Below are 12099 nucleotides of genomic sequence, written 5' to 3'. Positions count from 1 at the left end.
GTTCCACGGCTGATAAAAGACAAAATTCCAGATCCAGTGTAGTCAAAATGTTTAATGAAAAAGATGAGCGCTTTCACAATTCAAACAATTGCTTCTTCAGATCACAAAAAGACCAAAAAAACACAGGTTTAAATACTCCATCAATTAACAATAATTAGTCATGTGATATGTAAAACAATAGTGAATGTGCTCAAGAAGACAGCTATTTAAAAAGACAACCACAGTAAAAAAACATCCTTCATAAAAAACATATGTACAAACAAAATACATAAAAACTGTTATAAATTCTACAACACTCTAAATGACCTGAAACTCTAGATATATTTAAATATATTTTATATATATTATAGATATATTTTTTTATATATATGATATGTTAACTAATATAGTATAAATATTATTTAAAATTACTTTCTCAAACCCCTGTTCTTTAATTCTGGTTTCAGGGGAACTGCATCATTTAGACTGGAGCCTTTATGTGCTCTAAGTCTGAGAATCCATCTGATTTCATTACGTTCAGTGTTATTAATAATATCACCTAATCTCATATCAGTCCTGGTAACCTCCAATACCTGAAAGGCAAATTTATGCTGATTCCCTTCCTGTGCTACATGTTTAGCAAGTGTGCTGTACTCTAATCTTTTACTAATACAATATAAATGGTCTCTTATCCGTTAACAGAGACTTCTGTTGGTCTTGCCAACATAAAATTTTTTACATGTCATACACTTAGCTAAATATACTAGATTTTTGCTGTTGTAATCTGCTTTAACGTTAAGCATGAACTTATCCCCAGAGTCAGGATGTATAAAGCTCGGATCTTCATTTATACTGGTACAAAAATGACAAGCACCACATCTCTTAGTGCCTGTCAGTATATAGTTCATATCTTGCCCTTCATATTTAGGGTAACATAACTGTCTTCTTAAAGATTGTTTATTCCTGTAAACAAAAGAGGGCTTAGTTCCAAGAATCCCAGCTGTATTTTCATCAGTTTGCAAAACATGCGAATGTTTACTAACTATATTCTTAAAAACATTGACTTCACTACTGTATGTTAAATTAAAACAACATTTTCTGTCTCTATATCTGTGGTTTGAAATATTTCTTCTCTTGGGTGAGGAAAAATAAGGTTTACCAAGATTCTTCCTCTCCATCCTAATTACTTCACTCGTTTTATGAATCTCAGTACTATCATAACCCCTATGTTCAAAATCTTTAATAAGTTTAACCAAGCTCTCTTCAAAATCTATATCATTAACTGTTAATCTTGAGGCACGTAACATTTGTCCCTTCCTAACATTAGGGAATATATGTCCCGGATGCATACTATCTCTATGCAAATAAGAAGGTACATAACATTCTTTCCTATAAACATTTGTGGAAATGCTGCCATCTTCTTTATCCCGCTGTATTTGTACATCCAAATAATGTGAAAGCTCAGAAGAGTATTCAAATGTAAACTTCAGGAAACTGACCCTTGTATTCACATAATCAAAGAACTGTAAAAGTTCTGCCTCAATTCCTTTCCGTAAAAGGAAAAGATCATCCACAAAATGACGAAAGAATACTATATTCTTCCCTATTAGGCCTTTAATATATTTAGATTCCCATTCTGCCATTACAAGGTTGGCGTAGCTATTGGCACAAGGAGTGCCCATAGCTATGCCAGCCAATTGCAAATAATAATGGTGCTCAAAAATAAACACATTGTGTTCTAGTCATTTCCAGCAAAACACATATAAGGTCAAGGTGTTGTACACTGTATTCACTATTCCTTAAAACAAATGCTTTCATCATTTCTGTTTGAATTGTGAAAGCACTCATCTTTTTCATTAAACTTTTTTACTACACTGAATCTGGAATGTCGTCTTTTATCAGCTGTGGAACTGCACTTTTATTGTTTTTTATCTGTTGACTGTTTGGTCTTGTGCAGCTAACTGTTGTGAGGTATTTATATTTTCATGACTTTAACTACTATACTTAACTTCTAATTAGCGCATCCAAACCACCATTTTGTTGCTTCTTCTCTATTAACACTTAAACTTGTTTATCTCCTCTTAGTAGCTCACTCTAATGTGTTTCTTAAATTACTTCTACCTGTCTGATGAACCACTCTTTTATCTGTAAATTCTCAGTAAATACTTGTATATTAGCGTTAGTGAATAACAAATTTTGATATATTGACTACTATGCTATGTATTCACTGAAGCTGCATTATAAAATTTATTGTTAATAGTGATTATATTAAATTTGTTACCCTGAAGGTTTTCTCCCCAGGCCTGTGCTGAAAAAGGGCACCTGTGTCCAATTGGACTTTCCCGGTAAACAAATGTAAATAAATAATAAACAAATAATGTTCTTCCTGTTGTTATAAGTCTTATTTTTGTTGTGATTCCACCAGAGTGACTTGTGTTTAGGTTTTGCCTTGTGCTTGCATCTTCTTGGTACAGCTGCTTTTATGCAGTTGCACAGTGCTGGCATACATTGGCAGTGCATATTTCCATATAAACAGCAGAGCTTTCTGGGTTTCTTGGGGAATTTAAAACTAGTCAGGGTAATACAGAGGGGTATGACATTTGCCATGTGAAGTTTCTGAAAGTATGAGGGACCATGGTGGTCTCATGTTTTAATTTTACTTTCCATAGTTTGTTTTTCACGTTGGCAGGTTTTTCCAGTTGGTGTTGCCCAAAAAAGTCACTATAGGGGTGGATAATGTTTTAGTCAGTATAAAAAGATATGGATGGTATAGGTACAGACCATTCCTGGCAGTGTGATCTGTTGACCACATCCTGCCTTTCAGACTGATATTGTACCCCTTTGAATGACATGAAAAGCTAAGCCAGTTAATGAAGTTAATTATTTTTTTGCTCTTAGGAGAAGGAAAAATGCTGCTCAGTGCTAGGCTCACACCTGCCTGGGTCACAAAGTCCCAGATTTCTATCATGTCTTTTTTAATGTAGTCAGAGGAGGTGCATCTCAAGTTGTTTACATTTGCATGTACTGTGAAAGAATCATAATGGTACTTGCTGTTCAAAGACTTCAGTGCCTGTGTGATTGGGCAAATCCTGGCAAAAGACAAGCAAGTTGTATCTTCCTTATTCAGCCTGGTGAGTGGTGCATCAGTATGCCTAACTGTGGAGTCACCTATGACTAGAATATTTGGTTGGGTGGATACCTGTCTTAAGGGCTTGTTATCTGTGACAATGTGACCCAAGTTACTATGTGAGGTAGTATTTTCCTGTGTTGCAGGACTGGAATGTTGCTGAGTTTGCTTAATGCCCTTGTCTCATTCCAGAGGTTTTTGTGGTTTGGGTATGTTAATCTTTAGAAACTCTGAATAAGATGGACAATGTGTTTTATACAAGTTGAGGGAAGGAGTGATGTGGGTTAAATTGCTGACAATCCTTGCATTAGTGATGACATTGTTTGAGCCTTTAGCCTCAAGTGATATTAAAAACATACATCTCTCATATACTGCATTATGTTGTTTTAGTTGTTGGTGATCATCAGATAACATGAGATGGTTCTTACATTGCCTTATGATATCCACTTCAATCAGGCTGGCTACAGAAATTGCAGGACAATGCTTGTCCATGGTTCCTTTTTACTGGATATCCTATCTCTCTGGTAGTGGAGATATTGCTGATCTTAACACAGCTGCAGAAAGTTATAAATCAATGATCCTTTGTGCCTTCTCTCACCAGAAGCAAAAGAGTAACATTAATCTCAACTGCTTTATAAGAAACTTAAGCTTTAAAAACCTAAGATGTGGGCCTTCCCAGCTGATCTCAAAGTATCCGGTAAAATAAGCAAATGAGATGAGACTGGGAGGTAGGATTGCCACCTGGGCCAAAATGGGTTGTGAGGGTGTGGTCAATATGACACTGGCCACACCCTATGCAATGATGTCACCACTTGAGTGGTGAAGGAGCTGCTGTTATGGGTACAACAGGGTGAAGTTATTGCAGCATACTGAAATCACACAAACCATTTAAATTAGGCAGCTTTAACAGTAAAAGTGAAGCATTACTGCAAAAACACACACATTAATCAGTTGTAACAGTAAGTAAACTTTATACACTACTCATATTAAACAGACAATTATGTTTATTTAAAAAAGCAAAAGAAAACTCTTAAATTGTACATATTACACTAAGCATGACTATTCTGGACAAGAAAACTAAAAAAAATCTACAAAGTGCACACAAGCACATTATTTTTTAAACGTGTATAATTAAGAGTACGTTTACTGCAAATTAAAGCAAAAGAATATCAAGACAAGAACAAAACATCTACATAGTGCTCACTACAAGAAAACTAAACTAAGTCACTTATTTTTAAATGTGTACTTTATATTTGATTTGATGGCATGAAGAAGTGCCCAGTTTGATATAATATTTAAATAAAAGTCACTGCATTTCTTTTGGTAATTTATAGTCATCATTAGCTTAGATTTTAACAAGTCCTCACTGCTATGGTTTTGTACATCTGTCCATTTATTTTCACCAAAGAAAAAACTCTGTCCACAGATGTGTTAAATATTGGTACAGATTATACCCTAGCAATTACTTGATATAATGCAGTCAGCTCAGGCCCTTCTCTGAAAAGCTTCAGCCACTTTTCTCCTGGAGATAGTACATAATTCTTGGTGAAAGGGCTTGTTTGCTAAAGAGTCCTGGAAAAGATGGTCTATGTCCTGCAAACTCAGGGCATTGGTCATGCTGAGTAAGTGACTGAAAACAAAGGGCTTAGTTAAAAAAAGTATAAACAAGTAGTTGTTTTCACTAAATCAAGCCATGGTTCTAAGTACTTAACTGCTGTCTCCAAGAAAGTAAGAAAAACTTCGAGGCGCGTTAGGGAGCGAGTGAATGAGCACATATTGGACATTAGACATCTTAGGTTAAGCCACAAAACTCAAAGAAGTCTTTTAAGTCTCTGGTCCTTGTGGCAAAACTTCAGAAATGGCAGAAATGTTACATCACAAACACTTAACCATCAAAACATAGCAGTGCTGCAGCTTTTTTTGCCTGCATTTTAAATAATGTTGGCATCACAGTTAGCATTCTGGAGGGATGGGCACTTTTCTTTTAATCTGGTATACATACCAGATTTTTTTCCAAAGTTCACACTGGCATTATCCACCCCTTGTGTTGAAATTCTGTTTTGAGACAAGGTGTGCTTTTCCATAATGTTCGAAATCTGCTGTGATATATCAATATATTAGTGTGTTTTAAATGAATGAGTTTTATTCAAAATGTTAAATGTGTTTTATATATATTTGTGGTTGTATTTATCTAAATTAGTTGTGTTGCTTTAAGGTTTCAAATTCAAGTTTTATATTTGTTAATTGGCTAATTGGGTGGGTATTTAAAGGAATGTTTAGGTGAGCTTCATTGTTCTGATGAAGTCCTGAAGATTGGGATGAAACCTAGGTTAACAATTTCATTCATATCTCATTTGTTTCACCATTAAAGTTTGGATTGGTTTGCTGTTCTCCAGTCATTTTTCCTTGGAATGGTTGTGTTTGGTTACCAGTTTGTTTGTTGGCAGCTTCGACATGGAGAACATGGATTCCAATACAGACATCATGGAGCTATTGCAGCAGATTAATCAGCAACTTTTGGAGCACACAGCTCAAATTAAATCCTTGGCTGACAAGCAGCAGCAGTCTGGACAATCTAATTACTTGTATGGAAGTTTGGGTGTTCCCCTCACCCAACCACCCAGAATATGGAGAGGCGAAGATCTAATGGCGAGAGCGTAACCCAGTGCGTGGCTGGTATTAGAAACAATGGAGCCAAAACCCTTGGGGGTAAGACTATTGAATAATACAGAACAGTAGAAATGTAATAGATTTAGTTTCCATATTGACACTAACGCTCAAGAAAAAGGTAAGGAACCTGTTGTCATGTCCCTTACTGAGCAGTTAAAATCTTTTGAAGCTAAGTTACTGAATATGAAGAAACTTCAGTTAGAAAATGGATACCTTCTTAGGAGTATAGAACTGGGTTTGGTTCCACGGGGGTTACATGTATGGCGGTATCCGAATAGCGTTGACAACAACCCTGACATGCTTAAAGAAGTGCATAAATTGTTTGATGACACAGGTGTTGCATTGATGAAGATAATGGTTAAATATAATGGTCAAAAAATTGAGCAATATATGGGTGAATTAGAATGAGACAATGACTGCATTTTGAAGGACGTTGTTTGAACAGTATTATACTAACTACAGTAATGCATTAGCTAATGTGGACAACAGTTTTCGGATTATTTTTGAAAGAAAATTGAACAAAATAAGAAGGGACATTGAGGAATATTCATGTGATAGGGTTTACCCATTATCCAAAGGCAATCGGGGTTACTTTGGTAACCAGAAAGACCTGACCAATGGCAGAGTAGAGTGAGATGAGGAAATGACGTCAGAGCTAGGAGATTTCAATCACTCTCGGCAGGCGGGAATCCCTTTAGAAGGTAGGCCCAGATGTTCGGCGAGACTACGCAACAAAGTGCAGGAAAGTTACAATTTGAGAAGGGAAGAAGAGAGATAATATGTCCAGCAGGGTGCTCGGCCCAAGAATTGGAACTATCCACAGAAGGCATTCAACGGATACCCATCCAAACGGAGGTGAACACGCCCCATGACAGTATTTTTCAAGTAAGTGTTTTATCTGGTCATCTTTTGAGTCCGGCTTCTGAATTGAATAACCATTTACTTTGTAATAGAGTCGGCATGGCCAGTATTGACAATGCTTAGTGTAATTTGGCTAAAGACACCATTGATCTTACAGAGGGCATACTTTTGAGGGAAAGTGTAAGTACGGCAGTTGAATCAATGCGGGATGCCGAAGCATGCACGCCTTTGCCAACAGCTGACTGTAAATATGTTTGTGGTTTAAACAACAAAGTTATTTCAAGTGAAAGTGCAGCATTGGTTGCTAATGTAATGTTGGAATATGGGTGTTCTGAAAGTTAACCAGACATTAATGTGGACAATTCTGTCATGAATGGGCTGGAGTACCAACAAGGAGACATTAATTTTTTAGACAGTTTAATGGAACTGAATTTTTATCCGGTAAATAGCCCGAATGGGTTTGGACATGATTATAGGTGTACTAATGAAATTGGTGAGTACAACGAGACTTTTAGTCAAAATACCTGTGGGTGTATGGGAACAGGCACCATTATTGAATTTCAACAGGATAATTGTGTTACTCATGTGCAACGTGGTTCATCGGGTAACCTGAGTTTTTTCTGAATTTTTTGTCAACAATGATGAATGTATGTCTTTTAATGAGTTTATTGAAGATGTGCAGGAAATATGTAATTTTAAAGTTTTAAGTAATCCTGATGTTATTACTAACAGTTATGAGGATTACAAAGTATATAATTATTCTAAAACTAAGTTAACTATGGAGCATGCTAATTTGCTATCCAAGGGATTTATATTTGTGCCAGAGAGGAAAGGAATATTATCTGAGATGTTGATTGACCTTAAAATGTTTGCTCAGAAAAGGAACATAAGGTTGTAGTTTGCTGATACAAGTATGAATTATGTGCATAATGTGCTGACTAAGCCTAGTAAATTCAACCCTCTAGCTAATCACATTATTACTTTATTTGAAAGGGCGTGTGAGCTAGATATTAGGGAGCATTTTAGAAAGAGAATGGGAAGTAACTTCAGCAACATGTCTGTAGAAGAAAATAAATTATTATGCGAATTAGCTAACAATAAAGGGATACGAATAATGAAGCCCAACAAAGGTAATGGTGCTGTGGTCATGGATAAGAATGACTACATAGATGCTGTGTTGGGAATGTTAGTGGATGACACTTATGGAGAAAATAGTATTAATGAAATTAATATTGCATATTTAAAGCTGGATCTCTTGATAGATGACTTATTATTTCAGGGACAGATAACTGAAATTGAACATAATTTTTTGAGGAACCAAAATCCAGTGAATAGTAGCATCTTTGGAATTCCCAAATTGCACAAAGGCCTGGATGATGTGAAATTCAGGCCTATAGTGGATGGGAAGCAGAGTAAAACTTGTTTTATAAGTCAGTATTTAGACCACCACTTACAAAAAGGGTTGGTTATTTTTGCATATATCACCAAGGATTCATGGAATTTTCTGGAGAAGTTAAATAGGATTACTCTTACGGATAATGCTATTTTGCTTACGGTTGATGTATGCAATTTATTTTCTGTTATTCCTCATGAGGTGGGTTTAACCTGGTTAGAATGTCAATTGAATAAGACTGGTCTATATGACCTAGACCAGGTTAATGTATTTGTTACTTTAATGGAAGCAGTATTGTTTAATAATTTTTTGTATTTTGAAGGACACTTTTATAAACAGGTAACTGGAGTGGCTATGGGGGCCAGCTGTGCCCCCATTTATACCAGCTATATAATGTCCTTTTGGGAGCAAGAGTATGTGTTCCCAAGTGCCTTTAAAAAGTATATTAAGCAATACACACATTTTTTGGATGATACATTTATCGTGTGGGAAGGAAGTATTGAACAACTCAAGGCATTTTTGGAATATATTGACAATACTGTTGGGTTCCTAAAATTTATGAATATAGTGCCAAGAAGATATCATATTTGGATGTCAACTTAGTGATAGATAAAGAGCTGAAGTGTCTGAGATCTGGGATCCATAGGAAAGCTACTTTTTCCAATTTTTATTTGGACTACAGTAGCTGGCACCCTCACCACCAAATAAGATCCATTGTTAAGGGTCAAATGGTGAGGGTGGCCAGAATTGTTAATAATGACCAAGAGTTTATTGGTGAACTGGATTTTATGATGAAGATGTTTAAAATAAGGGGTACCCCGAGACCTTGTGTACAGATATTAGGGATGAAATTATCCATAAAAGGGAAAATGGTACGTACAAGTCCATTTTGATGGGAGTGCCCGAAAGTGTTTGGGGAGATTAGGAACTACTGCAGATGGAAATGGTCCAGAGAGGAAAAGTGAAGAAATATTTTTTGTCATTACCTTTAATCAAGATGCTGAATGGTTTATAAAGATGATTCAAAAAAATTGGGGTATTCTAAAGTTGGACAAGAATGTGGATGAAAAGATGGGGGTTGCTCCTAGATTTGTTTTTCGGAAAGACAGATCTTTTAAGGAGATTCTTGAGAGGGGGCTACATGGTGAGCTACTGAGTACTAGTAGAGTATTAGGTAATTTTAAGTGTGGGAGATGCAGTACTTGTAAGCATATCATGGAAACAGAGCAACATATTTTGGTTCATGATCATTTTATTCCTATTCAGGGGCACTAAAACTGCCATACTCAAAATGTGGTTTATTTAGCCAAATGTGAAGTATGTCCTGCATTTTATGTAAGAAAAACTCCGAGGTGCTTTAGGGAGTGAGTGAATGAGCACATATTGGACATTAGACATCTTAGGTTAAGCCATGGTTCTAAGTACTTAACTGCTGTCTCCAAGAATACGATGAAGTCTCTTTTCAGCTTGTTACAAGAAGAGCTGTATAATGTGCTCATAAGTGCCCTAAGGTTTCCAAAAAAGAAAGCATCTTTAGTATTTGGCTGCACTTTTTCCTTAAGAGAGACCTTTACTAAAAATGTTTCCATGGCAGTAAGTGCTGCTTTTTCTAATATACTTATACGTTCATTGAAATCCTTGAGAATGATACTGAGGAAGTACAAATAGTACTAGGGCAGTGTAGGAAATGTATTCTAACCATGGTGATTATCTGAAAAGTACTGCCATATCCGCACGGGAACCTCCTATTCTCCCTGGGAGAGGAAATATGACAGGAGCACTGGGAGATTTTTCACTGCTCTATCAATGGCTGGCAGGAGTGACAGCCACCTAGTTGACACGTGCCTTAAGAGATTCTCAAATTACATGCCACAAAACTCAAAGAAGTCTTTCAAATCTCTGGTCCTTGTGGCAAAACTTCAGAAATGGCTGAAATGTTTCATCACAAATACTTATCTGCAGCTTTTTTGACTGCATTTTGAATAATGTGGGCACCACAGTTAGCATTCTGGAGTGATGGGTACTTTTCTTTTAGTCTGGTATACACGCCAGATTTCTTTCCATAGTTCCCACTGGCATTATCCACCCCTTATGTTGAAATTCTGTTTCGAGGCAAGGAGTGCTTTTCCATAATGTTCGAAATTTGCTGTGATATAGCCTGGGCAGATTCATCAGGGTCTTCACAGAAGTCCAAAAGACCATTCACCACCCTTTCTTCTTTGGAAAAATACCTTACAACATGTGGAAATAATTTTATGTTTGCCTTGTTGGAAGTATCTGATGATAATACAAATAAAGTGTCTGATTTCTGATGGTTATGGTGGAGGCATTTGAATGAGTACAGTCCCAATACATTTCCAACAATGGCTTCAGCCTTGGTTCTTGCACAGGACAGTTTTTTTTTGCAATGTCTGAGTTGCTGTACAACTGCCTGGCCAGTTTTACTATACAGTCCAAACAGTTATAGGAAATAGCATACTTGACTGCATGGAACATCTCAGAGGCTTATGCTGCAATGTCTTATGTTCAAGTCCTTCAAGGTTTGTGTTCCTTATCCACTTTGCCATCAGGTGACTGGATTTTGTAGAATAGCAATCTTCTGTTGTTCAATTGCCTCATGTATTGTGACATCGCTTCATCTACCATGGGTGATCAGGAATTCCTGTTTTCAGCACCTGCAGAATGCTTTTACATCACTGCATTTCTCGATCCATTCAAATTGCATTTTCCAGACATCTTGCCACTTGCACATTCCCCTTTTTAACAATTAAAAATATTAAAACAGAACAGCTATAGAGTTAGCTTTGTAGCCACAGTACACTCCACATCTAAGCAAGGTGGAAAAAATATTTAAAACAGTAACATGAATGGTTTACCTTACACAACAAAGAAAACAGTAATAGACACCATGACAGCCACAAGGCAGTCTATTACCACTCTACCCAAACTACAGTTCACTTCTGAAGATAACATTAAAAATAAGTATACACACATTCTACCTGTAAAAGCAAACCATCTTGAAAAAAGCACAATGACATTTATTAGTAGATCACCAAATGCCATATGTTTACCACTGAACATGCCCCTCACCCCTCCAAAAAAATAAAAGTTATACACGTTTTCATTTTAAAGTACTTCTTGCAAGTCATCATTAAAAAAACACTCTAAAATGAATTAGAATGCACAGCAGACCCCACAGACCGCATTTACTTCTTAACACAGCAATAAATAAGAAAAAAAGAAATAATAAACCTGTAGCACGTAACTTACCCAGCACAACTATAAAATAAAGAGCAGGCCCAAAAGCAGTACAGCCATATTGGCACTATGCTCAAAACAGTACATTTTAAACTTATTAAAGACAGCATTAAAAATAAAACACACACATTTCTACTTATAAAAGCAAACTATCCTGAAACAATGATGACATGTTTTAACACAATACCAAATGCACTGTGTTTACTTCTGAACATGCCCCCCCCACAAAAAAAAAATAAAGTTAAGTAAAGATTTTCCCTTTTAAAAGTACTTTTACTAGACATTCCTAAACAGCTATTCTAAAAAAATTACAATGCACAGCAGACGACCCCATGGACACCATTTACCTCTCAACCAGCAATTAATAAACAAATAGAAATAAACCTATAGCACTAATTTACCCATCACAGTGATGCAATAAAGAATGGGCCCAACAGCAGCATGGTCATATTTATACTATATTCAAAGCAGTACATTTTATACTTATTGAAGACTGCATTAAAAATAAAATACATGCATTTCCACTTATAAAAGCAAACTATCTTGAAACAGCTATGACAACATGTACCTAGTAGAATACCAAATGCACTATGTTTACCCCTGAACATGTCCCTCAAAAATAAAAAGTTATACACACACACACACACACACACACACACACACACATACACACACACACACACACACACACGTTTTCACTTTTAATAGTAGTTCTTGCAAGTCATCACTAAACAACCACTATAAAAAATACGCAAAGCAGTACATTTTAATTTATTGAAGACAGCATTAAAAAATAAATTGCACATATTTC

General features: G+C 36.1%; 1 protein-coding gene across 3 annotated transcripts in view; it reads left to right on the top strand.

Annotated features, from left to right (window-relative positions):
- The window catches only part of GRIK1 (glutamate ionotropic receptor kainate type subunit 1), a 1940968-nt gene that overhangs the window by 344610 nt on the left and 1584259 nt on the right, over positions 1-12099 (top strand). The window lies entirely within an intron of this gene.

The sequence above is a fragment of the Protopterus annectens genome, chromosome 5.part0, assembly GCF_019279795.1.
Source record: "Protopterus annectens isolate FY-2018-M chromosome 5.part0, PAN1.0, whole genome shotgun sequence".
Taxonomy (NCBI): domain Eukaryota; kingdom Metazoa; phylum Chordata; order Ceratodontiformes; family Protopteridae; genus Protopterus; species Protopterus annectens.
Note: the sequence above shows the minus strand (reverse complement) of the source record. Positions and strands in the feature narration are given on the sequence as shown.